Here is a 27,455-nt window from a genome sequence, read left to right as displayed (position 1 = left end):
GGTCTCTGATTATCCAAAGGGCATGGAGATTCACTTTGGAAAATTCTGATGATTACATACAAGCTTTTTTTCAGGGACAGGTTAAAACACTTAAGAGACCCTCCAGGCATGTATCTTAACACTCTAGAGAAAAAAAAAAAAAAAAAAAAAAAAAACTGTGATGTCTCTTGGGAGCCCTAATGGCCTGAAGTAGGTAAATCGCCTCCCAAGGAAGCACTTGGTAAAATCAGTGCTTTAACCCTTGCGCCTCCTCCCGTTATCAAACCTGCACAAGAGAAGCTCCATCCTGGGTCTTCATAAACTGACGTGGTGTCGACACTGTCAAACGCCGATGGAGGACCCCAGCTCCAGAGCTGTGTCTTTTATCTCACTGTGGTTGACTCTTGTTTCCTGATTCCCTCGGGGCTGCAAAGGAGAGGAGAAGCTCAATGCTCAACACGGGTAAATCCGCCAGTTTAAACCTCCATGGAACCCACCGGGACCCTGAAACTCCTCATTTCCACTCCCACTGCCTGACACCCTTAGGGGAGCCCTAGCTCTGTCCCTAGGAGACTTGGCTTGTGCCCTGACTCTAGATCTCAGGACCCTCCTCTCTGAGGAAGCATAGGTTGTTCAGCCAGGGCTCTATGCGTCTTGGAAGGCTGCCCTGTAAAGCCCACTCCTCTGCCTCCATTTACCTCTCCATCAATTCCCTCTCCTCCTACTTCCCCAAACCTTCGCCTGATTAGCCTGATTCCTTATCCTGTGACCTAAGACTACAGAAGGCGGGCAGCTCCCACATCCCTGGATTCTGCCTGGTGATGCTTTGGTTCATGTGGTCGTGGCTGTTCTGTGTGTTTTCTTTCTTTTTGTCCTATTGCTTAGGAGGGGCACACTCACACCCCAATAATGAAAAGGAGGCAATGTGATCCTTGCTTCAGTGGCGGGTGCCCCATGCTGGGCTCAGCCACACAGGTGAATATAAAGTAACCCTGGATATCACCTAGTTTATTATGAAATGCAGCAGAAATAGATCCTATCCAAAAGATGTATCCTAACTTCACTCTGTTGATTCAGCCTCTCAAACATACGGGGAGAACAAGCAAGAGTGCACATTCAGATCACCACACTCCAGCAGACACACCACACAGGGACAAGACGCAGGGACAGGGCCAGGAGCTGGGGAGGGCTTCAGACTGATCAAGCTGTTGGAGGACATAAAATATGGCTAAAGGCAAGTTTTAGAAAGTCCAGTAGATACATCATGAGCAAGTCTGTGGCAAGGAATAACTGTCCATGACAACTTAGGAAAAGAAAATTAAAAATATATGTATTTTAGAACAGAGTCTTTGAAATGATAGAACACCAAAGACTCTAAAGAAATCTAGTGCGTATCGGTAAGAATAATTTTGAAGGAAAAACCCTGAGACTAATGGGCCTCCTGCTGGCCACACTTGCGTGGAGCCAGAGGGTGCTCCCCTCCGCTTCCGCTCTGGGCCCATTCCTCTGTCCTCTGTGGTCCTCAGCACTGCCCGGAAATCTCTGGTAGAAGCAATAGCGAACGTTTCTGAGCTGCCCCACGAATTCCACCCAGAACCCCACGTGCCCCTCACAATGCCCCTGTGAGGTAAGAATTCTCATCTCCCATTTCACGGAGAGGGAAACTGAGATTTGAGGAGTGTGCAGGTTGTACCCCAGGAAGTGGCAGAGCAGAGCTCAGTGGCAAAGCCATAGCCTGGTGTGGCCTCACACTCTGGCTAAAAAGATGCCGACTTTTTGAGGGTCTGTGGAAAGCTCCCACATGAGTCACATCAAGTAGCCACACACAATGTCCCCAGTGGTATCCAGCGTCACAATACCAAGAAACGTTCCTGGAGACACACAGGCTGGCTGCCCTTCATCCAGCAGGTTAGAGACACCGATGTGACCAGCCCATCCCTATGCAAAGTGAGGCCCGCGCACCAGAATGCAGGTCAAGCGCCCGCCTTGGGCAGTTCTGGAGTCGGATTCGGAAACGCTTTCATTCAGGAGTCCCGGGGAAGGCCGCGGTGAAGGTCATGGGGCTCCTCGTGGACGCCGGTCAAGGGCTGCCCTGTGCGGGATTTGTGTATCTGGTTCACAGTGCGAGGTCCTGGAACACTGTCGGTTTCCAGCACTGTGTCTTTTTGTGAACAGGTCTGTCTTTAAGCCAGTGACTATTTTGCTCCATTTAAAAGGGGAAAAGTAATCTTGAGCAGGGCAAAAACAAGGGCCGCACATCTGATTCGAATTACAGTCAGATAATCACCATTCATGACCAGTCCAAGCTGGAAGGAAAGCTTGAATTTCTCCTCAGAGACTTTTCCCGGCTTAACTGTTAACAAGGGCTACAATTGAGTGTGGCCTTTCGGCAAAACCAAAGGGGTTCAGCCTACTTAGGGCCTTTACTGACTTCTCCAGCCGGCTATGAAATTAGTCCTTCTGGAAGAAGATCATTTATGAGTTTCATTGGAAGTGGTAAAAATAGCCCTTCGACCCCTCCCCACACCCTCCGAAAATATTCTAAAGAAAGTTTGCTCAAACGCTTTTTCCAAGTGACCGCACTGAGCAGGACCCCTCGACGGCTCTCTGCTTGAGGAACACAGCAAATGGAAACATTTGTTCCCTGCAGATTTTCTTACCCATGGGGTTCCAAGAACACCAGGAGTTCCTCTTGACTTTTGGCAGTCATTTTGGCACCAAAAGGTACAAAGCAGAGAATATATCTGTGGCTCAAAAGTCCCAGTAGCACCTTACACTTCCTCAGCCTCGGTTGCTCTTCGGAACATTCTTCACCTTTCAGAGATGAGAAAGAATGGAAACCAAAGACGCGTCTCCCATGGACCGCTGGGAACGTCCTGAGACAATGCTGGCATATGTGGGCAGCCAGTGAGCGTCCTGCCTTCCACCCAAGTCGGGAGGAGACCTGCTGGATGACTTCCGGAAAAAATCCCAAAGCCCAGGCTGCACCTGACCACAGCGTCTGAATCTAGAGATGGCGTCGTGGTAAAGGAAGAGCTCCAGGCTCTGGAGTCAGAGAAGCCTGGGCATAACTCGTCTTTTCTGCTTACTGGTTTTTGGACAAGTTACTTTAACATCTCTGAGCTGAGATTTCCTCTTATTAAAAATAAATAATTAAAGATGCTCACTTTCTAAAGTAGTGAAAATGAGATTCAGTAACATTTGTAAACATAATAGCATGTAAGTGGCCCATCATTGTGTGATAGCTTAATGTTTTGAAACATTTCACATTTTCCCCCAGAATTTTGTACCCCATTCTCAATGTTTGCCTTTCCCTTCAAAAGCCTAGGTGATTGCAGACAAGAAAAAAAGATTGATGATAGGCATAAAGATTCAGGAGGGCAGCTCATGGGTAGGAGTATGCTCAGCTCTCCACACCCATGGGCTCCATGTGTACAGGTTCAAACAACTGCAGCTCGAACATATTCAGGAAAAAATTAAACCTTTACTGAGCAAATGCAGATTTTTCCTTGTCATTGTTCCTTAAACTATGCAGCCTAAGGATTACTGACCTTGTATTAGATCTTATAAGTAATCTAGAGATGATTTCAACCATAAGCTAGTTATTTGCAAATATTGTTTCATAAAAGGGACATGAACTTCCACAGATGTGGGTATCCACTGGGGACCCTGAACCAATCCCCTGCAGATACTGAGGGATGACTACACAACCCCCTTAGGAATAGAAAAGGGCTTGAGAAGTCCAGTGGAGTCAGATAGAATGGCAGACATCTGCAGGACTCATCAGCCGGGTAAAGCCCCTGACTGCCTTACATGACCCTCCCAGTCAGTCATAGATAATCCAAGACTGGGTAACACCATGACCCATTTCCTAGAAACGGCCCAAGAAAGAAAAGGGAGAAATGGCCATTTTGACAATATTAATTCTTCCTATCCAAGAACATGGGAGATCTTTCCATCTTCTAAGGTTTTCTTTAATTTCTTTCTTTAGTGTTCCGTAGTTCTCATTGTAGAGGTCTTTCACCTCTTTTGTGAGATTGATTCCCAAGTATTTTATTTTTTTCGAGGCTATTGTGAATGGGGTAGTTTTCCTAATTATTCTTTCCAAAGATTCATCACTTATGTAAAAAATGCATTAGGTTTATGTGCATTGATCTTATATCCCGCTACTTTACTGAATTCACTTATGAGTTCTAAAAGTTTTCTGGTGGAATTTCCTGGTTCCTCTAAGTATATAATCATATCATCAGCAAATAGCAGATCTTCAACTCTACTACAAAGCAATAGTAACAAAAACGGCATGGTATTGGTACCAAAATAGAAAGGTAGATCAATGGTACAGAATAGAGGACACGGACACAAACCCAAATAAATACAATTTTCTCATACTAGACAAAGGGGCCAAAAATATGCAATGGAGAAAAGATAAGCCTCTTCAACAAATGGTGCTGGGAGAATTGGAAATCCATATGCAACAGAATGAAACTAAACCCATATCTCTCACCATGCACGACACTAAACTCAAAATGGATTAAGGACCTCGGAATCAGACCAGAGACCCTGCAGATTATAGAAGAAAAAGTAGGTCCAGATCTTCAACATGTCAGCTTAGGACCAGACTTCCTCAACAGGACTCCCATAGCACAAGAAATAAAAGCAAGAATCAATAACTGGGATAGATTCAAACTAAAAAGCTTTCTCTCAGCAAAGGAAACTATCAGCAGTGCAAAGAAAGAGCCTACAGAGTGGGAGAAAATCTTTGCCAATCATACTTCAGATAGAGCACTAATCTCCAGAATCTATAAAGAACTCAAAAAACTCTACACCAAGAATACAAATAATCCAATCGACAAATGGGCTAAGGAAATGAATAGACACTTCACAGAAGAAGAGCTACAAGCAATCAACAAACATATGGAAAAATGTTCAACATCTCTAGTAATAAGAGAAATGCAAATCAAAACCACCCTAAGATTCCATCTCACCCCAATTAGAATGGTGATTATCAAGAATACGAGCAACAACAGGTGTTGGCGAGGATGTGGGGAGAAAGGTACACTAATACATTGCTGGTGGGGCTGCAAATTAGTGCAGCCACTCTGGAAAGCAGTGTGGAGATTCCTTAGAAAACTTGGAATGGAACCACTATTTGACCCAGCTATCCCACTCCTTGGCCTATACCCAAAGGACTTAAAATCAGCATACTACAGAGATACAGCCACATCAATGTTCATAGCTGCTCAATTCACAATAGCCAGATTGTGGAACCAATCTAGATGTCCTTCAATTGATGAATGGATAAAGAAACTGTGGTATATATATACAATGGAATATTACTCAGCCATAAAGAATGATAAAATTATGGCATTTGCAGGCAAATGGATGAAATTGTAGAATATCATGCTAAGTGAGATAAGCCAATCTCAAAAAACCAAAGGACGATTGATATCGCTAATAAGTGGATGATGACACATAATGGGGGGTGAGAGGGGTTAGTGTTAGGGTTAGAGTTAGGGTTAGGGAGTGGGGCAAGAATGGAGGAAGGAAGGACTGTATAGAGGGAAAAGAGGGGTGGGAGGGGTGAGGGGAAGGGAAAAAATAACAGAATGAATCAAACAACCTTACCCTATATAAATTTATGATTACACAAATGGTATGCCTTTACTCCATGTACAGAGAAACAACATGGATCCCATTTGTTTACAATAAAAAAATAAAAATTTTAAAAAAAATTTAAAAAAAGAATAGGGCGAAATGGAATTTCTAGTAAGTGGGGACTTAGCCTCAAGAAAGTTTTTTCCCCAAATGCTTTGGAGCATTTTGCAAAATGATCCCCATGCAGATGAAAGCAACGAGACAGTCACAGAACCTGAGGTGACCATGCAGTCGGGAGCCAGGGTTCCACTGACTGAATAAGGAAGAAATCACCAGGAACCAATGTAGAGAGAGGGCGTCAGGTGCAGAGTGTGCCCATCCACCCCTGGAGGATACCCCAGCCCCCCCCCCACCTCCTTAGACAAAGCCCAGAGTAAAGGAGCAGAGCCCAGACTGAGAAAAACAAAGCTCCACATCCCCCACCAGCTCTGGGACCTGAGCATCACACCTGCTGTTGATGTTGTTGGCTCATTTTGTTTTGTTTTGTTCCTCAACCAATTTTTGAGGTATAGTATCTACACTGTGTAACAGGGTCCAGGAGAGGAGATTTTCCTAATCTTTGCATAAGAACCAGGGAAAATAAAACGGGGAAGGTGAATTGTTACCACTACACAAAGGCTCATGTCTGCATTGAAACAAACCCAGTTAGCAGTATTGAAGGCTTTTTGTGGTCTCTGGTGGAAATGGGATCCAAGACAACATGCTAACTGAGCCTGACTCTAACAAGCCAACCCAACAGGATGCAGAATGGACATTTCATCAACCAAACTAGTAGTTCTAATTACAAAACTCCAATTTAGCCTTCTGATTCTTTTCCCTCAATTGATGTATTTGACCAAGCCAAGCAGTTCTAACCCACAGCCTTAGGCTCTCTGATTGACCAGACATTGGATATATCTCACCATAATGTATAAAATAAAGTTGCATACTAAAGTTAACAACTTCTGAAGTACAGCTATAACAATTATGTGATTATATGTTATTCTGGATTAACATGTGGCCCATAATCTTTTGATAGTACAAAGCTCAGCTGTGCCATGAGATCTAACGAGTTTCATTTAATAGAAAGAGCTATTTGGTAATGTAACATACCAGTTCGTTGTTCAAAACATTTATTGGGATTTAGCACTATGAAGATCACCAAGTGTTCCCCAGCTGCTAAATCTCACTTCATGTATTTTAAACAATCCACTATGCTGGCCATATCTGAAATGTGAAAAGACGTCATCTCCAATGCACATTTTTAAATGTTACTTCTGAAGCTACATCTGCTTCACATCGCTTGTTCAAAGTGTTCCATTTTCCTCCGGGTTACTTAATGGTCATATCAGAATGGACGAAAGTCAAGGGCTACATCCATTTTCTGAAATGTAGGCCTTAATATTGCACACTTACTAATCTTTAAAAGAGCAAAAGAGAACTCTGACACACTGGAAGACGTGTTAACCAGGCAACGAAGCTGTGAGGATTAACTAAATCAAATTTATAAAGTGCAATCAGGTTCTCAAATGAAAGAGGGGGTGCAGAGGACTTTTCAAAGCTCTATTATTACTCTAAAGTGACTGGGTCATCCACTGAACTTGGTGCAATTTTTCAAGCTGTTCTGAAATGACTAATAATGGCATGGAGAGTATAATACTCTGAAATGTGTTGAAACTCTGGGTAACATTCTCGGTTCAGTGTTTGAAACACGTGGTCAGCTGGAATACGTCACAGAGTCACAGCTCGGCTCTGTGTATTGACGTTTCACGGTCTCCCATCTCATTTCCTTCTGTGTTTGGAAATCACATCTCCTCCCTACATTTCAAACAGACCCTCCTCTTGCCAGCATATTTTATAAGCAAGAAAATTGAAGCAAATAATCAATAGGAACATAGTTCTATGAAACAAAGAGAACAGTATTGTAGTGGACATCCTTCTCTCCTAGACGTGGTTCTGTGTTTTGGTTAGCTGAATCAACTTGGCGCCCCAGGCCGCATGATTACTATCATGGGGGAGGAAAGGGGAATAATAATAATTTTTAAAAAGTTCTGCTTGTATCTGTGGTTCTTTCTGAGAGAAAAGGAATGGATTACATAAGCAGATGCTTGAGATAGCTATTGTTCTTTTTTGCAGCTACACAGCACGTGTGCACCAAGCTTAGGCCTCTTTGGAAGCAACAAAACTAAGTGGGTGTCAACATTTTGGAAAGGAAACGGCCACCTTCCAAGAAGTCAGCTAATTTGACCAATGTAAATAATGTGCTGCATAATTGCACTCTAAAAATAGCCCAGAATAACTGCAGACTGTGGTCAGCCACCCAAATATCATGGAATGCAGGCCCAATTTCTGTAGGCTGCATTTTAAATATGGCAGCTTAGAGAAGGATTTGAGACCCTTCAAGCAATAGTCAGATTTTCATTGGAATGAATGACATGAAACGGTTGCCATAAATCAATGGGTGATATTGGCTAAGAGGCAAAATGTTTTAATTAAAGAACAGTAAGAGGCAGTAACTGAGGAGAAATTTGCCTGTCTAGGAAAGAAGTTCAATACGCAGTGAAATAATGATTTTTTAAAAAAAATATTTAACTTCTTTAGAATCACTTACTATAAACTCCAGAGGAACATTGACCTCCATATATTTTACTTTAACCTCATTACCCACCTCCTTCACCCAGTTTTGTTCCTCATGATTTCTGGTGGGTCCCCCCAAATCCAGTGCACCATCAGAGAGCTGTACTCCGCTCCTAATATGGATGATTTTAACACCATTGATTCTGAGGACAACACTCAAAAAGAAGTGGCTGCAACTTTGGAAATGTGAGACCTTGTGAATGGGTACGATTTCAAGGAGATCAAAACTCTTGATGCATATGGTTTACAATCATATCTAATTTAGCAGTGAATAAAGGAAATGGTGATCTCTTTGTGAGGGGAAATTTCACCTCTTCCTTTGCTTGAACATGGACTCTCCTAGTAAAGTACGGTCTGTACACACACAGCAAACACACAGCCCACCTTCCGGCCAACCATAGTACACAGACAGCACTGTACTGCATCCTGCCACAGCCTGACCTCCACTATATTCCCCAAGCTGCTCAACCTGGTTAAAAGGGCTGGGTATTATAGAGAGTATGAGAAAGTGTGGGAGGGTATTCAACTACACATTTTAAAAACTAGTATCCATGCTTGGGAAGAAAACCAAGGTGATTCAAAAGTGTTAGCAGAGCTAAGGTGATATTATATAGAGAGTTTGTTACTAAACATTTCAAAAACAGAATCCCTTCTTAAAATTACGTCTTGCATGAAACCCCAGGATTTAACATGCTCAAAAACAATTACTCCAGTTAAACCTGGCACAATCAGGGGCAGCCTCTACCTTCAAATCATTGTCCCAAGTCACCTTACTTTGCCAAAGATCTGTTTCCCTAGTAAATAGGATAGCCTCTGAACTTACTTTATAGGTGAGCCAATGATATCCAATTAGCCTGGGTAATAATTAATGTTCTAAAGTGTTCTACCTCATGGAGTGCTGTAGCATTTAACAGCTTACATAGCACTTTAAATTTCCCCTTAGAGAAATGGCATTAGAAAGAATCTCCATGTTATTTCTCTTGTATAAAAAATTTCACACTCAATCATCTCCAGAGTAGGAGGGAGGACAATCAATTAAAACCCAAGATGGAGATTTCCTCCTAGATTCTAGCTTCTGACTCTGCATATGAATTGGACCATGCACCAAAATGAAATTTTTACAGCAGTGACAAGCTTTTCATTTGCTCCTAGCTGAATGTGCAAATCTCTGGCGCCAAGTATTTTGCTGGTGTCAATTAAGGCAAGCTTCTTGGCTTTCCATGGGGAAATTGAAATAATCTTATGCTCTCTTCAGAAATAACATGTAGTATTTTTGTTAGGACAACAATCAAATAAAGCTCTGACCAGCTGGTTGCTAGGGGAAAATATCCTTTGATGATCAAAAGGTGTCCTTCTTCAAGAGGTGCAGTGGAGATTATGGACATGAAGACTTTGATATTGACCCCTAATAAGCAGAATCCCCCTTGATTAACTAAGAAATGACTGCAGATACACCCCCTTGGAGCTCAGAGAAGGAACTAGTTAGTGACTTAATTTTTGGAAAGCTTTCTGTGGAGCACTGGAAGTGATTTCCCCCCTCCTTATATTGCAATACCATAAATACCTTTGGTAGTTTGGGGAAAGAAAGAGTGCTGAATCAGCCCAGGTCCAGTCGACACAACTATGGAAATGTCAACAAATACCCATGGAGAGGCAGCTAGAAATCAAGATGGGCTGTGCCTTGTGGCAGCAAGCACAATTCTTAGTTTTGCCCAAGATTCACCTCCTAGGGAGACTGTGTCTGGCAAAGGCACTTCCTGTTGCAGCCAAGGGTGGAGATATTGGTTGGTATCTCAGTGGGGTTTCACTTTGGACTGCTTTCAAAATGGGAGAAAGAAGAAAACAGCAAAATTGACCACGAAATTCCATTCAGATCAGTGCAATCAGGAAATCTGTTTTTCCCTTTAGCAATAAAGTTCCTTTTATAGTTTAGAGGGACTCAAGGACTCCCTTCAGATATTGAAGAAAAGACAAAACTTACCAGGAATAATGGAGGGAATGTATGTTGGGAGGCAAAACTCCTTGGGTCTTCATTGCAAGCATCGTACAGTGAATGACCAACTCAGCCTCACTCCGTGTCACAGGTGAGACATGGGCTGGGGGTGCTGAGGAGTCCATCCATATCCTCTGATCAGCTTGACTATGACAGATAAAATGGCAAGCGAGCTGATATGCACTGGCCTCCTAAGGAGGCTGCTTTGACCCATTAAACCTTCAGCCATAGACAGGAGACTTGCGGGGTGAGTCCAGAAGACATGAAGCCCAGCTTTCTTCCTATCTTCCTGGCTAGAGAATTTAAGAATGAAGGGATATAGGTATCTCTTTGAGTGGTCATAAATCTATGATAATATTTATGGTAGGACATTACAACTGTTTGCCTACGACATGTCTGCTTTCCTCAATAGGTGACATAGTTTTAAGGAAAGAGTGTCCATTCCAGCATCTAACACAGTTGCTGGCACGTGCTGGGATGCTGGGATTCAAAAAACGTTGATGTAAAAAGCAATGACTTCTGTCTAAATTAAGGCTCTTAAAGTCCCTGTACAGTCACCAAGTTAATCAGGAAAGGTGGAGAATACAGGACAGGTCTCATTTTCATCCTCTCCTACCACCCCCCGCGGCAACCTACATAAACAGAAACAGGTCTAGCCGAACTCTATCCCAGAATCGGGTCACCTGAGTTTTGTTTTATATCACTGTCCGATTGACCTGCCTGGCCACGTCCGGGCTTGAGTGGGACACACGATACTTCTTTGTGCTTGGAGGGTGGCTTCCGAGGACCACGACAGGCATTTTTAAGGAGAATTGTCTCCTTTGGGCCTGGGTAGCAGTGGGTTCTTTGTCAGAGGGCCCTTCAGATCCAAGCCCAGCCTTTGGAAGTCATGAAACCTCCAGCATCCACCGGTCTCTAAGGGTGACGCCTGAAGAACCCTCTGGAGCCGGTGTTGTCCAGGCTCATTCCTTTGTTAAGCATGTGTCTGGGGCGCAGGGTTTGGACAGACGGGTCTGGACAGCGCTCCTGCTCTGGGCAGCTCTTGGGGAACGGTTCCCAGCTTGGCTTCTCAGTGCTGCACAAAGACCACCTTTGTCTGCGTGGATGGCTGCCTCCCTGGCAGCTCTGCTGGCCCTCAGCTTGTTCTTGGCTCCTGGGCACCAGAGCATTCAGATTCATCACGTCCCAGCAGTCTGTCCAAAGTGGATTGGTTTCTTTGGGTTTGGTTTTTTGGCTTATGGAGAAAGACGAGGTTTTGCTTTGCACCCCCCCCCCCCAATTCCCAAAGGTCTCGGAAGACTGCTAGTGCTGCTCCTCAGAGAGGAAAAGCTGGCCATCGGAGACATCCACTTGGCCCACAAGGACAAGACTGGGCTCGGGCACAAGCCCCACCTGAGCGGGTCGGCAAGGCCCCCGTGCCCCTGCCTATCAGCAGATGCAGCCAGGCCTGGGGACGAGGCTGGGTCCAGCCTGACCTTCTAAGGGGCATAGACAGGAGCCACTGTGGGCTTGCATTGAGCGATCCAGAATCGAGGAACTTAAGGAATGGGCTTGGAATTGATTTCAGACATGAACCGTGACTGATTTTTTCAAATCCGGGTCACCGAAAAGAAAGAATATCAGTGCACAGGCGCCTGGGTGGAGGTGCGAGGAGGAGCAGAGTCTGCAGCCAGGCATCATGCATGCCCCCAGCCCCTCAGCGCGAGGGCTTTTCACAAAGTAGCAATAAAATAAACTTGTATTCAAAACGCATTGGATCAACTTCAAGTATTGTCCCCCGGGCTTCCCAGCGCGTCCCCCAGATCAATACATCAGAGTAATCCAGCTGTATTCATTTAAACACATCAACAGTGGCTTCCTGGAGCCAGTTTCCCGGGTCAAAAGTGATTTTCAAGACGTTTAGGGCAGGTTGTCATTGGAATACAGTTTTACAGGCCCAAATTACTAGCTACTAGGTCTGTGGAAAAGTGTTCCCCTTAAAGTAAACTTCCTTTCTTCCTTTAAGACCTCAGGGAAAAATAACAATTCAAAAGATTTTTTTTTTCCTAAGTTCTTTCTGCATTGGAGATTCTGACTACCAGAAAACACTCGCTGTGTGCAAAGCAGCAGGAGCACCAGGGAAAGGTGCCTTATCGCAACGCCATCTGACGAGCTCATTGCTGCAGGACCAAAGGCTGCTTTCCATTTCACCCAGGATCAGCACAGCCTATGTGGCAGGTGATAAAGGCTGGGGGACAATGAAGCTAACCTGACTTGGGGAACTAAAGATAAAGGCAGAGCCCCCCAGCAGTGTGCCCAGATTCTCCTGTGAAATACTGACAGCCCAGTTCAAAAGGCCTGTTCAGTATTCCATATCTGCCACTCTGTTGGAATTCCTCATCGGTCGCTGCACCTGAGGCCCTTGCCCAGAATCCCACCCCTCCCTCTCCTCACCCCACCTTCCGCCATTCTGCGAGGGGTTCTCAACACGCACCACTAAGACCCGCCTGGATTCCCAGCCCTGGCAGTGACCAGCATGTCCCTTGGGGTGAGTTGCTGGAACTCTCTGAGGCACCCCTGTAAAACGGGGCCATCAGCTCCTGTTTTGCAGGGAATGATAAGTATGGATAAGAATGGCACAAAGCCCTGAAGACTCCAGCGTGACACAGAAGCAAACAATCGCAACTTCTCCTCCAAACCTGGAACACAGATGTCTGCCCCTCGCCGAACCGTTAGCCCAGCCACTTACCGGGAGTTTCCACTCCTTCTGGGGGAACTTTGGTTTCTCTCTGCTGTGAGGCTTCGTGGGTGAGGACACGTTACCAGAACTCAAAAATACCCGTGAGCGAACTGACAAAAAGGGCCGTGTATAAAATTAGATAAAAACACACTGCGGCATCATCATCTGTATGTGACGGCACCATAATTAAATGAGAACAACGCGACGACTCTGAAAGTCATCTGTGAAGGGAAAGATGTTGCTATTACAAGGCAATTTTGTCAGAAAAAAGTGAAGACAGTGCAACACCCCAACCTTTGAACCATCCTCGGTTCAGACTAAGAAATCAGCACTCTGTTGCCTTAGTGCCCACGGCAGCCTGCTGACTCCAAAATAAACCTGCTGCACAGTTTTAATTTTTATCACAATAGCAAATTTGGTCCTGATTTTACTCCTTCTAGAACCAAGTATCCTTGGGTTTGAGGACCCACCTCCTCAATGGCTTGGCATGTCCATCGAGGTAAGAATCCTGATCCAGCACTTACGGGACTCCCAAGACGGGAATAGTCCAATGTCATTCAATCATAGAACCCGCCATGGCTGTACTGTGTCAGGATAATCTAAACGATTGTTTCTGAGAATCTTTTAAAAGTACAGTGTTATCATGTCACAGTAAGGACCTAACCTTTTTTTCAGGTCGTTCACTTGGTCCAAAGTGGACATATTGTGATCCCACTAGGAAGAGAATTGTGATCACAGTGTCCCAGGCTGGGCTTTCTGTGGGAGGAGCTCCCCAAGAACTCGGGGACTGACCCTGGCCAGGCTCCTTTGAGTCTAAGGTACACAGTAGCGTGATTTAGCAATCCTGCTTCTGGAACTCAGGACCCATGCAGTGAGGAGACCCTAATGTCAGCAGCTATAAAAACGCACTAAGGAGAAACGCGGCAGAGGGCAGAAGATAAAGCCCACGAGTCAGGTGCAAGAAACTGCCAGGCGAGACCCGACCCGAGCTCGGAGCCTGCCTGCCTGCCTGCGGGGAGTGTTGGTGTCTTTCAGCCCTGGGCCTTGGCAGGCTGGGGTCCAACTGCCTGGTTCGTCACTCGAAGGGCAGTGAATCCACCGCATGATTGCGTGGAAGGAATGGAGCTGCGACGTCAGGACTGCCCTGGACACTCCGGCTCCCCTGGCACCATGGGAGCACGCTGGTTCCTCTGTCCCCCCACCTGTGAAATGAGGATGAGGAGGAGAGAGGGAAGTGGGGAGCAGCCCCTGCCAGGGGGTTCCGCATACTGCTCTCCTTCCAGGCAGGTGCTGGCCAGCCCTGGGGCCTGCCCCAGCACCCCACACCCTGCTCCATCTTTGCCGCCTCGCCTCACAGCCTAGGTGGGGGAGGGAGCAGCAGCCCCGGAGGCCTTCCCAGGCACCACCAAGCCTGGCTGCCTGGCCTGGAACAGCCATGCTCTCTCGCTGGCCCCTCCTCCTGCTCTTTTCTTTTAAGTGAAAACCATATTCACTTTCAAGATCTCTTCATAAATGACGATGAGAATAAAGGACTGGAAAGAATGGGGTCACGTGATGCGCTTTAATTAAAAAACAAGTCTCCCTCGTCAAGGCTTTGCCTTTTCCACCAGCTGCCGTGTGTTTAAGTACATATAAATTCAAGTTGAAGCTGAAGACATAAACCTTCAAAAGAAAAGAGAAGCAGCATGCCCGCCAAATCATCCTCTGTCTTGGATCCAGAATCCTGTTGAACTGATTCCTACGCAGTCAATCCTGGAGGGAGGAGGGAGATTGAATTCAGTTTCCACAAGGACTCTGATGTGCAGAGATGAGGCATCATCTGCCCAAGTTTATCTACAAATCAGGCTTTCAAACAAGAAAGTGACACATTGATTCATTGAATCTTTTTTTCTAGATTCCACATATGAGGAAAAAAACATGCAACGCTTGTCTTTCTGAGTCTGGTTTATTTCCCTTAACGTGATATTCTCCAGTTGCATCCATTTTCCTGAAAATGACAGGATTTCATTCTTCTTTATAGCTGAGTAAAACTCCATTGTGCATAGAGACCACATTTTCGTAACCATTCATCTGCTGACAGGCACCTAGACTGGTTCCATAACTTGACTATTGTGAATTGTGCCATGGTAAACATGGAAATCTCTACAGCACGCTGACTTTAGATATAAATCACGAAATAGCTGAATCATATTGTAGTTCCATTTTCGGTTTTCTGAGGTCCCCCCTAGACTGCTTCCCGTAGCAGTTGTATTCATTTGCGTTCTCACCAACAGCGCGTAAGGGGTTCTTTTTTCCCCGCATCCTCACCAGCATTCAACATTCATATTCTTTTAGTGCCTTATAATTATACAAAACAGCAGGAATCTTGGTGACCTGTTCATCCCTCCACATGACATAATTTGGCCAATCTCATTCCCTAGTTCTTATTTGTATTCTTGATGATTGCCATTCTGACCAGGGTGAGGTGGAGTTTGATTTGCATTTCTCTGATGGTTAAAGATTATAGGACATTTTTTTTTCACATAACTATTGGCCCTTTGTACTTCTTTTGAGAAGCATGTATTCCATTCACTCTCTCATTTACTGACCAGGTTATTCGTGTTTGGGGGTGTTAAGATTTTTGCACTCTTTATATATTCTGGGATATTAATCCTCTGTCCCAAGAGTTGCTGGCAAAGATTTTCCTCCCATTCTTTAGGTCGGTCTTCACTCTGTTAATTGTTCCCTTTACTGTGCAGAAGCTATTTAATTTGATGTCATCCCACTTGCTCTCACCTCCTGAGCTCCTGGAGGCCCACTCAGGAAGTCATTACCTGTACTTAGATCTTGTAGTGTTTCCCTGTGGTTTCTTTTAGCAGTTTCAAAGTTTCAGATCTTATACTTAGGTCGTTGGTCCATTTTCAATTGATTTTGGTACAAGGTGAGAAATAGGGATCTAGTTTCAACCTTCTCCATATGGATAAACAGTTTCCCAGCACCACTTGCTAAAGAGGATGTCTTTTCTCCAACATGTTCTTCCAACAGCCTTTGTCAAAAATCAAATGGCTGTCACGGCATAGGCTTATTTCTATGCCCACTCTTCTATTCTAGTGGTTTATTAGATTTTTATCAAGTGGACTGCCAAAGATATGTTCTACCAAAATGGCGAGGCCAAGCCAGTGTTCTCTGACATGTTTGTAACCCACCCCAGGAGAGAGATGCCTGTCGGGCCAGACAGGTGATGCAGTCAGCTTCACAGAACATTTAGGGGTGGTTCCATGTTGGGAGGAAGGGGAGGTGCTCAGGAGGAGCATTGCCAAGAACATTTCCAAGTCAGGAGACCGCTGTGTGGAGGCTGGAGGAGAGCCCAGCATACGCTCACCTTTGAGGGTCTGGTCCACCTTCCTTCATGGTGTCCTCCGATAGACTGGCTTAGATGGAGGATGTAGTGAGTGTGGATGGATGGGAAAATGAGTGATGGCTGATATCTCCACACACATAGTAACCCCGCCGCTCAGGGAAGATGGGAGGAGAGCTCTAACTCCAGCTGGGGAGGTGCCCCTCCCAGGGGCCAGGAAGACCTGAGTCCTTGACTGTCTCCATACTGCTGATGGCGTCTCTACAACTGGCCCGGGAGGCTTGCTCCTCCTAATCGGACTGTACCCACCATTCCATGGAAGGACCCCAGTGAATCCCAGTGGATAGTCCCAGATCTCATGTGAGTTCATCATTCTGTGACAGTCGACAACCTGGGGCCAGAGGCTTTCGGACTCTCTTCAATCTAATTGGAAGACACTGTTCTGCGGTGAGCCTCACCTTGCCTCTGATCATGAATTCTGTCTCCTTCTAGTCCCAGCCTGGAAGTCCTGACCACCATCTCCTCTGTGCAAAGCTCCCACCTGCCCAGAGCATCTTCGCCTGTGAGTTGAAACTGCCGGCTTTACAAATTCCCTCAACCGGGAGAATTTGCAGGGCTACATTCACTTCGCACCCTCATCTGCCCTCAGCCCTCTGATTTTCACCCTGTTAGCCCTCAGTGACCAAGAGAGGACACTTCAGACTCCCCAGCTGGCTCACAGACCCTTCACGTTCTCACGACCTTGCCTCACGTCACACCTCTCTGACCAGTTCTCCTGCTTCCATTAAACCCACCTACCTTCATGGGCTCTGCATCTCTCTGTTTTCTGGAATTGCTTTGTCCCCTCACAAAGCCACGACACTGCACACAGACTATAGTGTGCAGGCTCCCTGACGCACATACCCAGAGCCTTGTGCAGTGCACAACCTGCACAGTAATGCCCCCACTCATGGCAGCTTGCCCGGGTACATTCTTCCCTGTGCCTCGAATGCCTTCAGGTCTCCTGCCCCTTCTCCCAACTCCCCCAGTGAGTTATTGGCTTCTCTTCCCACAGTCGCTCAGCAGCTTGCACATCCTCAGTGACGGCACATTCTACCCTAATGACTATTTTACTCGCATCTCATCTGCTAACTAGACTGAGAGCAGAGGCATGTGCTCCTCAATTTTTTTTTTTTTAATCCCAAGTGCCCAGCACAATACCTGGACAGCATTCATGAATACATAAAGAGCATTCATGAAATATCTGTAGTAAATGAGCAATTTATCTAACAAGCCTGAACAAATGCTCACTTATCATCTTATCCAGAGAACCATCAATCCCAATTAAGTATTTTGTATAAATAAAGGGTCTTTCAGATAGACTCTCTCACCTACAAGTTTGGAAGAGTCTGAAAGTTGTTTACACTCATTTATTTAGTCAATAAGTACTTACTGAGCACCACCCAAGCCCCAGGTGCTGTGCTAAGTCTGGGGATAAAGTAGAGGACATGGCAAAGTTCAGCCTTGCATGAGTGGTGGAGGAGAGGGAGGGGGAAACAGAGATCAAGAATCTTCTAGTATGTGAGAGAATGATGAATACTAAGGAGAAAGCTTGAGTCAAGCTGAGGTACCGAGAGTACCAAGATGTCTGTGGGAGAGGAGGGACCTTGCCATTTTAGGTGTGATGGCCTGGGACCAGGAAAGGCTTCAGAGACCAGAACACAGGGAAGAAATGAGTTATTTTACAAATACTTTTGTGCCCCAAACCTGTGCCAAATAATCAGATCTTTTCTCTGCTCTGTGAAATATCTTTCATTTCTTCCTCCACATTCACAGGTGGTCACTGTGGCCAACCCAGAGCATTCTGAGGAGGCCAGAGGGGGACAGAGAAGAGAGGGCACTTCCGGGAGGACCGAAAAGTGTCCGGGCTCTGGTTTCTAATGGGGAGAAAGAAGGCAGAACACCGGGAGGAACAGATCTTACTTTGTTTCATGCTTTAAAACATGTATTGGGGTCAGGGAAGCAGATGGGGATCGGTGAGCACTGAGGAGGTGCCTGGGTCCTTTAGACACTCTGAGAAGGGTTCCTCATCTGTAAAATGAAGGTTTTTAACACCAGTCCTGCCTCTCATCGCCAGGCCCACCTGCTGAGAATGAAGTCTGTTTTAAGGGTTAAGGAATAAGGCTGCTGGCATGCTCCTCTCCCCACAAGGGGTGTGGAGGTTTCTTGACCTGTCCTGGCCTCCATATTTCTTGCCAGTGACCTCACATCGCCATTGCTTCACCTTAAATGCTGCTTTCCCTGTTAATCCTTACCTTCTGTGGGAGGCAGGCCTACTTAAAGGTCAGCAATCTGAGGCCCAGACCAGGAGAATGACAAGCTCACAGACCAACCCATAACCAAGCAGGAACTCCATTCCAGGTTTTTGATTCCTCTCTCCCCCATGACTGCCTTCTCAGCTAGAATCAACCTGCCTCCTGTGAACACAAAGACTCCACAGGGCCCAGAGTCTGGATCTATAAGTAAATCCATGAGAATGGTGCTTCCCAGACACCTTTGATAACGCTGGGCTCATCCAGGAGGTTGATCACTCTAATACAACACTTAGATTTGATCTGAAACCAAGGCTTAACTTAACCAGTTTGGACAAAGCACATTTTCAAGACCTAAAGACTTGCCGAATATGAACCTAACTGCTAGGGAGTTTAAAAAAAAAAAAAAAAAACAAAAAAAAAAAAACAAGTATTTCCAGTATTTCAACTTTCCTGAATCTGATAAAACTCTAATTGAAGCAGTAATTTGGGCAGATAGGCGGTTGGCTTCTTCCCCCTAAGTGCTTCTGGCACTAAGCACTAGGGAATGATTCGAATGTAGTGAGAGGCTAATAATTAAAGGATTTAATTAAGCATCGTCTGGGAACATGTCTAGGAGCTCAGTGTGCGCTGGCAGCTCCTAGCAATCCGGGTGGTTGTGAGGGGAGAGGCAAGCATTGTTGAGCCAGAGGAACTAGTTATTTGAGGAAGATTTTCTAGTCGAAGGGTAAAAAGAGTCACATGTTAACCATTGATTACACACATCTGGAGCGAGAGTTTCAATGAAGATGGTGAAGACAGAGGTCTGTGATTGCTTAGCATCTAGTTATTCACTGTTATAAACTCAGCATCTTCACCCAGCAGATGGAGGACAAGACGGGCTTCGCACTGCTCCCCATTTCTAGACCCACCACCGTGTAGGTGCTCACTGTAGGTACAGGATTCAAGTAGTAAATGAGCAACTAAACACTAAAAAGCATCTCAAAACACATCAAGTTATCATGTAATGTGGAGCTGAAGGCAGAACGGACACAGGATGCCAAATCTGTACCCTAGCGTGATCCAACTATGTAAATGAACTTGGAAAAAAAGAATCCGAAAGAAAATGTGAGTAGTGGTTATTTCTGGTGGGTGAGATCACACAAGTTTTGTTGTTCTGTTGAGTTTTTAAAAATTTTTTGTTCCTTGAAATATATATTTGGATACACAATATATATATATATGCACCATATATATGTATATGCCATATATATATTATATACATGTATATGTAGAGAGAGAGAGTTGAGATATATCAAAGGGAAAGCAAATGCTGCTATTTTCAGTGAGACATCAGACTCAAAGGTGGAAGAGATGTGAGAGCTGCTCCATTCCCTTCTGTCATTCAGTCAGTCAACAACCCACCATCAGACGCTTACACCTGCTCTCTGTGCCTGGCACCCTGGGAGGTCTGCTCCTCGTCTTTGCCACATGCCACACTCTTGAAAACTTTGCTTCCATCTCGGTTGGTTAACCCCTGTGAGCTTCCTGTGTGGGAGGAACTCCCACCGTCCTAATTTACAAACGAACATTTGCTGGGATCACCCTCCCATAAGCAGGACTGGAACTTAGGTGTCCAGCCCAGAGACAGAGCTCTTAACTGCTCCACCAGAGGCCTGTCCTGGAGGCCGGGCCCAGCAGACCCCTCCCGGGCAGCCACCCCCCACTTCCACACTTGGTCTTCCCTCCCCTTCTGCCCCAGAACCACACAGAAGCAGGGATCTTCGTCCACTGGGTGGCTGTGTCCTCCCCTGGCCTGCCACCTTCCAGACACATGTTCCTGGGCCCTTTAACTCTCTTTCCTATGACCCTGTAACCACTCCTCTCCTCTGATCTGCTCCTATTTACCACTGTCCTTGGAACTTGGCTCCGCGGCAGAGCCCGACTGTGCCTGACCATGCACTTGACAATGCCCTCTGCTGCGCTGTCGGGTCTGACCAGCTTGGGAGGGCCACTCCTCCTGAGCTGGACACTGGATTTCTATTATCACAAGGGCAGATGGAAAGGAACAACACAGAGTCTGGCCATCAAACCATGGATATGGAATGAGAGAATGACAGTCTCCAAAGTGAGTGGAGCTGCTACGGCCATAGCGACTGAGTGGGTGATGGATGGACAGAAACACCAACCATCCACCACAGGCAAGAAAGGAACTTGGCTGTACAGAGGACCTGCTATATGGTCAAGGCATTGGCCATCCTCCCAGAAGAGAATAACAGTCCCTGAAACGGCACCCCGATGGGTGACCGCTTCGTAATCCAGCCCCTGGCTAAGAGAAGCAAAAATCAAGGCAAGTAGAAGGGGACCTTCTGCGATGGGATTAAGAAGAGATGCAAAGAGAGCCGGGCACGGTGGCACAGGCCTGTGATCCCAGGGTCTGGGGAGGCTGAGGCAGGAGGATCAAGAGTTCAAAACTAGCCTCAGCAACTTAGAGAGGCACTAAGCAACTCAGTGAGACGCTGTCTCTAAATAAAATACAAAAAAGGGCTGGGGATGTGGCTCAGTGGTTAAGTGCCCCTGAGTTTAATCCCAGTACCCCCCCAAAAAAATTTCTTAGGGCTGGGAATATAGCTCAGTTGGTAGAGGGCTTGTCTAGCATGCACAAGGCCCTGGGTCCAGTCCTCAGCCCCACAAATAAAAGAGGTGGGGGAGGAGAGGAGGAGGAGGAGGAGGAGAAGGGGGAGAGGGGGAGGAGGAGGAGGAGGAGGAGAAGGGGGAGAGGGGGAGGAGGGGGAGGAGGAGGAGGAGACTGTAGGGACCATGCTGAAGGGCACCTTGGGAGCTTGTATCAGCCTCTGCGCCCTCTGATGCTGGGAAACTGCGGTTCCCAGGATGGCGAGCCCCGTGCTGTCAAGCCGAGTTTGCCAGTGAGACCCGCGGGTGGGTGGGAGCGGAGGCCGTTCTCTGTGAGCACCAGGAGTCCACGGTAGCTTCTCAGCCACCGCCTATGAGTCACTCATTTTGCGGCGGCAGACGGAGCCAGCTGGAGGGAGTTGCTTCAGAAGTCTTCGAGAAGGACCAGTTTCCTTGGGAACTGCTGAGAACACGAGGTCTTCCGCCTCCTCCTCCCCAGCCGTGTGGCTCCAGCTCCTCTACATCTGCAGACGCCCCCGGAGCACTCAAATCAACCCCAATCCTGGGCTAAGGTCCTGAGTTCCCAGAATACTTAGATTGGCTCCATGTTCAAAACCAAATTCATGCTGATGCAGAGTCCTTGTGTGACAAGGACCCTGCCCCGAGAGGAGGACTGAAGTCTCTGAATGCCCAGCAGATGTGCAGGGCTGCCCTGGCTTAACTTTAAGCTCTACAGACTTTTACTTCCTCCTGACTCTTCAGTCCCATACCATTGAACTTGAAGGAGGGATGAATACGTGGCTTCATTCAGAAAGTCGACTTTTAAAGTTACCAATGAGGCTGCCACACTCGGGAGCAGTAAGAGTGGGGTCTGCTCTCCGTGCCAGCAGGGCTGGGGTCTCCCACCAAGTGCACACATGAGAACAGAGAAATTTCCTACAAAGTTTTGGCCTGTGAGCCTTTATTTATTTAATTAAATTCATTCCCCAGGAACTAAGGTAGTCTACAGAGCCTCAGATGTGGGCAGAAACGATTAGCAATGATTAAGGGCGCAATAATGTCGTTGTCATTTTAAAACTATTACCCAGGTCTATATGCCAAGAGACCCAGGGTAAATAGAGAAACATGGGCAGCAGGGCTGTCTGGGTAGGCTCCCTCCTCATCTCTCCTGTCAACAAAAGTCTGAACGGTGATGTTCCAACCTCTTAATAAAAATGCTGCAGCTCAAAAATAACTTGGTACAGAAGCAGGAAATTCTAAATAATTTAATTCGATTACAGCCTTGCCATCTTTAAATTCCATGAATACTCTCAGGAGACTGCAGCATACGGTGAGAGGTGTGTGGGCTTCGTGGCTACACAGGTCCAGGTTAACGTCCTGGCTTCCCACCACATTTAACTTTTGAGCCTCAGTTTTCTTCATATGGAAAATGGGAACAGCTAGTGAAGTAAGTGCAGTTATTTTTACCCATAAGAAAACTTCCTGAGAATAGTGGTGGTATCAGGAGGTAACTATGTGTGTGGGGGAGATGCTTCACACTTTTCCAAGTTTCCTCAGCACCCTCCTGCCCCAAAGCAGGATCTGAGTAAAAGCTATGAGCAGCTGTTGAAATGTCATTCGATGTTGCAATTCGAAGTGGAAATGAAATTCAGAAGAAACTCCCAGCCCCTTCCTAGTCCAGGGCAGCCCTTTCTTTATAAATACCACTTCCCAGAAAATCAGTCGGAGACTAATCTCGCTAAACATTTTTACATTGTCCTTGCACAATGGTACAGTCTGACTCCCAAAGCTGTGTTCCTCAAGCTCTTTTTTTTGATATTACTCCCTACAAAGAGCTTTTAATTCACTTAGCATGATATTCTCCAATTCCATCCATTTATTTGCAAATGCCATAATATTATTCTTCTTTATGACTGAATAATATTCCATTGTGTATATATACCACAGTTTCTTTATCCATTCATCTGTTGAAGGGCATCTCAGTTGATTCCACAATCTAGCTATTGTGAATTGAGCTGCTATGAACACTGATGTGGCTGTGTTACTGTAGTATGCTAATTTTAAGTCCTTTGGCTACAAACCGAGGAGTGGGGTAATTGGGTCAAAAGGTGGGTCCATTCCAAGTTTTCTGAGGATAATGGGGATTAGGGGTGAGGAGTGAGAGAAGAATGGAGGAACTTTAGATTATGTAGAAGGAAATGAGAGGGAGGGGGGTATGAAAGATGGTAGAATAAAACAGACATCATTACCCTATGTACATGTTTGATTACACAAATGGTATGAATCTACATCGTGCAAAACCATAGAAACGAAATGATGTACCCCATTTGTGAACAGTGAATCAAAATGCAGTCTGTAAAAATTTTAAAAATAATTTTAAAAGTTTTTAAGACCTTTTTCTCAACCACCTCCCACTAAATTTTTATTCCACAGATACACTGTACTTCTATGCTTGTGTGCTGAATGTACATCTGTGATTTATACATTAAAGGAATAGATACGTTTTATCCTTCAGGAACACTCTGTGCTTCCCCGAGGATAATACACCCCTGCTGAGACACACTCCAGAGCAGAACAAATCCCAGGAGCTCAAAGACCTTGGAGCCCAGACGTCCATGCCACGGTGAGATGGGACAGAGGGGAAGGGGGAGAAGCAAAGCTAAGCATTAAGTGACACCCATCGGAAAGTACTTACCAGATGCCAACTGAGCTGGGCACGCAGGAATACTCCAGGAGGCAGAAACCATCACAGACTTTAAGGGGCAGACTCTGAGTGGACCATCTGGACAGCCAAGAAGCGAACACAGGCTGATTAGGGGACAGTGAGCCGCACAGGGCGAGGCCTGAAGTGCCAAGGGAGGGCGAGGCTGGCCCACCGTGGGAGGAGGGAGAGGTGCTCCAGGGGCAGGTGGCGCCACAATGACTTCGGAGACGGGGTTTTGATGCATCCTTTCAGAAAGCAATTATTTAGTGCCTGACACGTGGAGTGCAGAGCTAGGAACTGGGCTTCTAAAGACGACAGAGACCCCACGACATGCTGAATCTGGCCGAAGAGCTAAGCACAGGAAAGCTCTGCACAGTGGATGGGGGTGCAGGAAGGGGCGCTGCAGGCAGAGGAACTGTGGCTTCAGATCCCCGCCGGGCCCCGGGAGCCTCACCCCTCACCAGGCAGAAAGTGCTCTCCCCGTAGGGTTTTTGGGGTGGGTCCTAGAGTGGCAGGCATGGAAGACCGTTAGCCATGCTAGTGAGTTCCTGGGTGGGGAAGGAGAGCGGGAGGAGGCTGGGCACGACATGGGATGGCAATGCAGATCTGCCCGTGGAGGAGGCCAGGAGGGGGCCGCGGGGCCCTGGGGCCTTGGCCTGCTGACAGCGCTAGGAAAGCTGCAGGCAGCCACAGGGCACGCTGGCAACAAAGTTGCCAGCAGGGGAAACCCACATCTCTCAGCCTCAGAATTCCTGCTGAGCTTGGTGACTGGCAGGGAGCAGCCACATGCGTACAGCCTGCAGCAGAAGCCATCAGCAGTCAGCCCTGAGGTGGGAGAGCTCACGCCACGGCTGTGACAGGCAGGGAGTAAGAGACAACGCACAGCTGCTCGCTGTGTCCAGCATGAAGTTGTCAATGGAAAGGTGCTAGTTTGATTATTGGGAGCAGAATGCTGAGGGAATACCACACGCAGGTGTGTGCACTCACGTCTCCTAGGAGGACGTGGGAGGGATTCTCTGAGGACGTGCGGTGAAGCAGGGCCTGGCCTACAGCTAAGGTTCCTTCCAGGGATGGAGGGGACTTCTGGCCAGGCAGGAAAAACTGCCTGAGAGGTGGGTGGAGGACAGGCCGGGCCTCCCAGGCTGCCGGCAGACAAAGCCCTCCTGCAGTCTCCATGAGGAAGGGCCGTGAGGTTTCCCCTACACCCCCAAGCTGCTTTGCTGTGCCAACATCAAGAACAGAGCCCAGGGCTGGGAACAACCATGGCCACCCAGCAGGAGCCCTGCAAGGAGACTGCTCCCTGACTCTGTGTGTGTGCAATAAGGAGGTGACACTTTCCAGGCTGAGACTTGGTACCTGAAGCTCCCGGCCACCTGGCCACCTCAGACTGGCCTTATCTAAAGTCAGCCCACCTATTAGGGTAGCGGGCTCTGCAGGCCGGGGTCTGGCTGGCCCCACCAACGCCCCCCAGGAGTGCCCAGACACAAACCCACCTATTCCTAAGTGTCTTCAACCCCAGAAAGATGGGTCACCACCGGCATTTTAAACCTGCCCTGTGACACAGAAGTGCTGGAGAGGTTCTGAGGGGATCGGGGCTAGGGGCTAGCCTCGTCTTCGCTTTACAATCAGCCTCAGACAAACTTGAATCTCTCAGAAGCACCAGCTATAGGAAGAGGATATACTTTGGTGCTGTCCCTGCTTTCCATTAACTGCATTGCGAGCCCAGCTTGTACTCCAGCAACGGAGCCACGCAGGGCCACTCAGCCTGCCATCTGAAGGTGACATGTCATAGCACTAGTTGTGGAGGAGTGTAAGCATGGGGTCATGGCTGGTAGTGATAGAGCCCAGTCTGAGGACTATGTGCTATGACATGTCAACTTCAGACTTCCTGCCTTTGTTCTGCCCATTTCTCCCTCTGGATGGAAGTCCTCACCATGCTAGCGAGGCTGCTGGTGACTCCCCCTTACCCTCACATCGTCTGTCCTCCTCCTGGAGGTCTTCCTGTCCCCAGACTGGGCTCCATCACCACCAGGCATGACCCCATGCTTACGCTCCTCCACAACTAGTGCTATGACAGGTCACCTTCAGACGACCAGCTCCTTGAGGACAGGGTCCACGTGGCCATTGTCTTTGTGCAGCTGGCACCTAACCTCCACGAGCCTGGACAGGATGCACCTTGGGTAGTAGTTTCTAAACTAAATGAAGCGCTGTAAGTCGCGGGTTGCTGAGTGCAGCAGGTGTGGACGAGGGTGGCGTGAGATGACATCGTTTTTTTTTTTTTTTTTTTTTTTTTTTTTTTTGCGGTACAGGGATCAAACTCAGGGCCTTGTGCTTGCGAGGCAAACACTCTACCAGCTGAGCTATCTCCCCAGCCCGATGACATCGTTTTAAGAGGGTTTAGGTGTCTTCCCAAAGCCCCAGCTGTGAGCAGGAACACAAGAAAAGCTAAAGAGAGCCAAGGATCCCGTCTCTACTGAGTGGAAAAGCAGAGGTTCACCTGGAGAGCGCCGACTGACAGTGCCACCGGGCTGTGATTGGCTTAGCTAGCCACCTGCATTCCACTTCCTCTCTGGGCACCACCCGTAGGTGAAGCTGTGCCCAGACTTTCTGTGAGTGGTGGCTTCACCCTGCATGTCTAAGATCATGGCGTCTTTAAGACCTTGGTTCCAAAGAAGGTAATGATAGCCATTTGAATGCCGGCCTATGATCGAGTCCACACGCCAGTCTGAGGACCTAGTATTTTAATGGTTCTCAGTTTAGGACACTTGACCAGCATGGTCCAGTTTGGGGAATGAACTACTGAAAGAATCTGAAAGCCTCTTTTTAACACTCAGGTTCCTCCTGTGTTGACCTTTATCCTCACCCAGATGAAGGGGCCCAGGATCACCTGCAGCGATGCCACCTAACAGGAACTTAGACTCAGAGGGCGTGGCGTTCGAGGTCTTCTAATTCAGTGGACTCACGGGAGAGGAAACTCAGGCCCAGAAATGAGCGGCAGAGGCCCTCAGGAGGCAATGAGCGGCAGGTACTGGGATGGACTCGGGAGTCGGGTTGAATTGTGTCCTTAAGAAGATACAGTCAAGTCCTGACCCCTCTCCCTGTGAACTCGACGTTACTTTGGAATGGAGTCTTCACAGACATAACTACTTAGGAAGAGGTCCTACTGGTGCCCTTATGAGAAGAGAGAAATGTGGATACAAAGACGCACAGGGGGAAAGACATGAGAAGACGGAGGCAGGTGTGGGAGTTAGGCCAAGGTAAGTCAGGATGGCCAGCAACCGGCCCAAGCAAGGGAGGTATGGGGCAGATCTGCCTCCGAGTCCAGCCCTGCCAACACCTTTGTCTCGGCTTTCTGCCCCTGAACTGTGGGAGAGTTGGTTTTGGCTGTCCTAAGCCACCCAGGTTGTGCTACTTTGTTACCAGTGCCCTAGGACACTGATACCAATGCCAATGTGGATCTCTGCCTTCGAGTTCCCAGAATTAGAATCTGAAGGTAGAAAACATATTTCCGACCCAGAGCTCGTTCTGCCTCATCAGGAAAAAGAGGA

The 27,455-nt window shown here is 47.1% G+C and overlaps 1 long non-coding RNA gene across 1 annotated transcript in view; it reads right to left on the bottom strand.

Annotated features, from left to right (window-relative positions):
- Positions 1 to 27,455, bottom strand: part of LOC306660353 — a 247,110-nt gene that overhangs the window by 41,493 nt on the left and 178,162 nt on the right. Inside the window, exon 2 of the long non-coding RNA XR_013763596.1 lies at positions 266 to 405. This is a non-coding gene — a long non-coding RNA (uncharacterized lncRNA). The remainder of the gene's footprint in view (positions 1 to 265; positions 406 to 27,455) is intronic.

The sequence above is a fragment of the Sciurus vulgaris genome, assembly GCF_902686455.1.
Source record: "Sciurus vulgaris genome assembly, chromosome: 4".
Classification (NCBI taxonomy): domain Eukaryota; kingdom Metazoa; phylum Chordata; class Mammalia; order Rodentia; family Sciuridae; genus Sciurus; species Sciurus vulgaris.
Note: the sequence above shows the minus strand (reverse complement) of the source record. Positions and strands in the feature narration are given on the sequence as shown.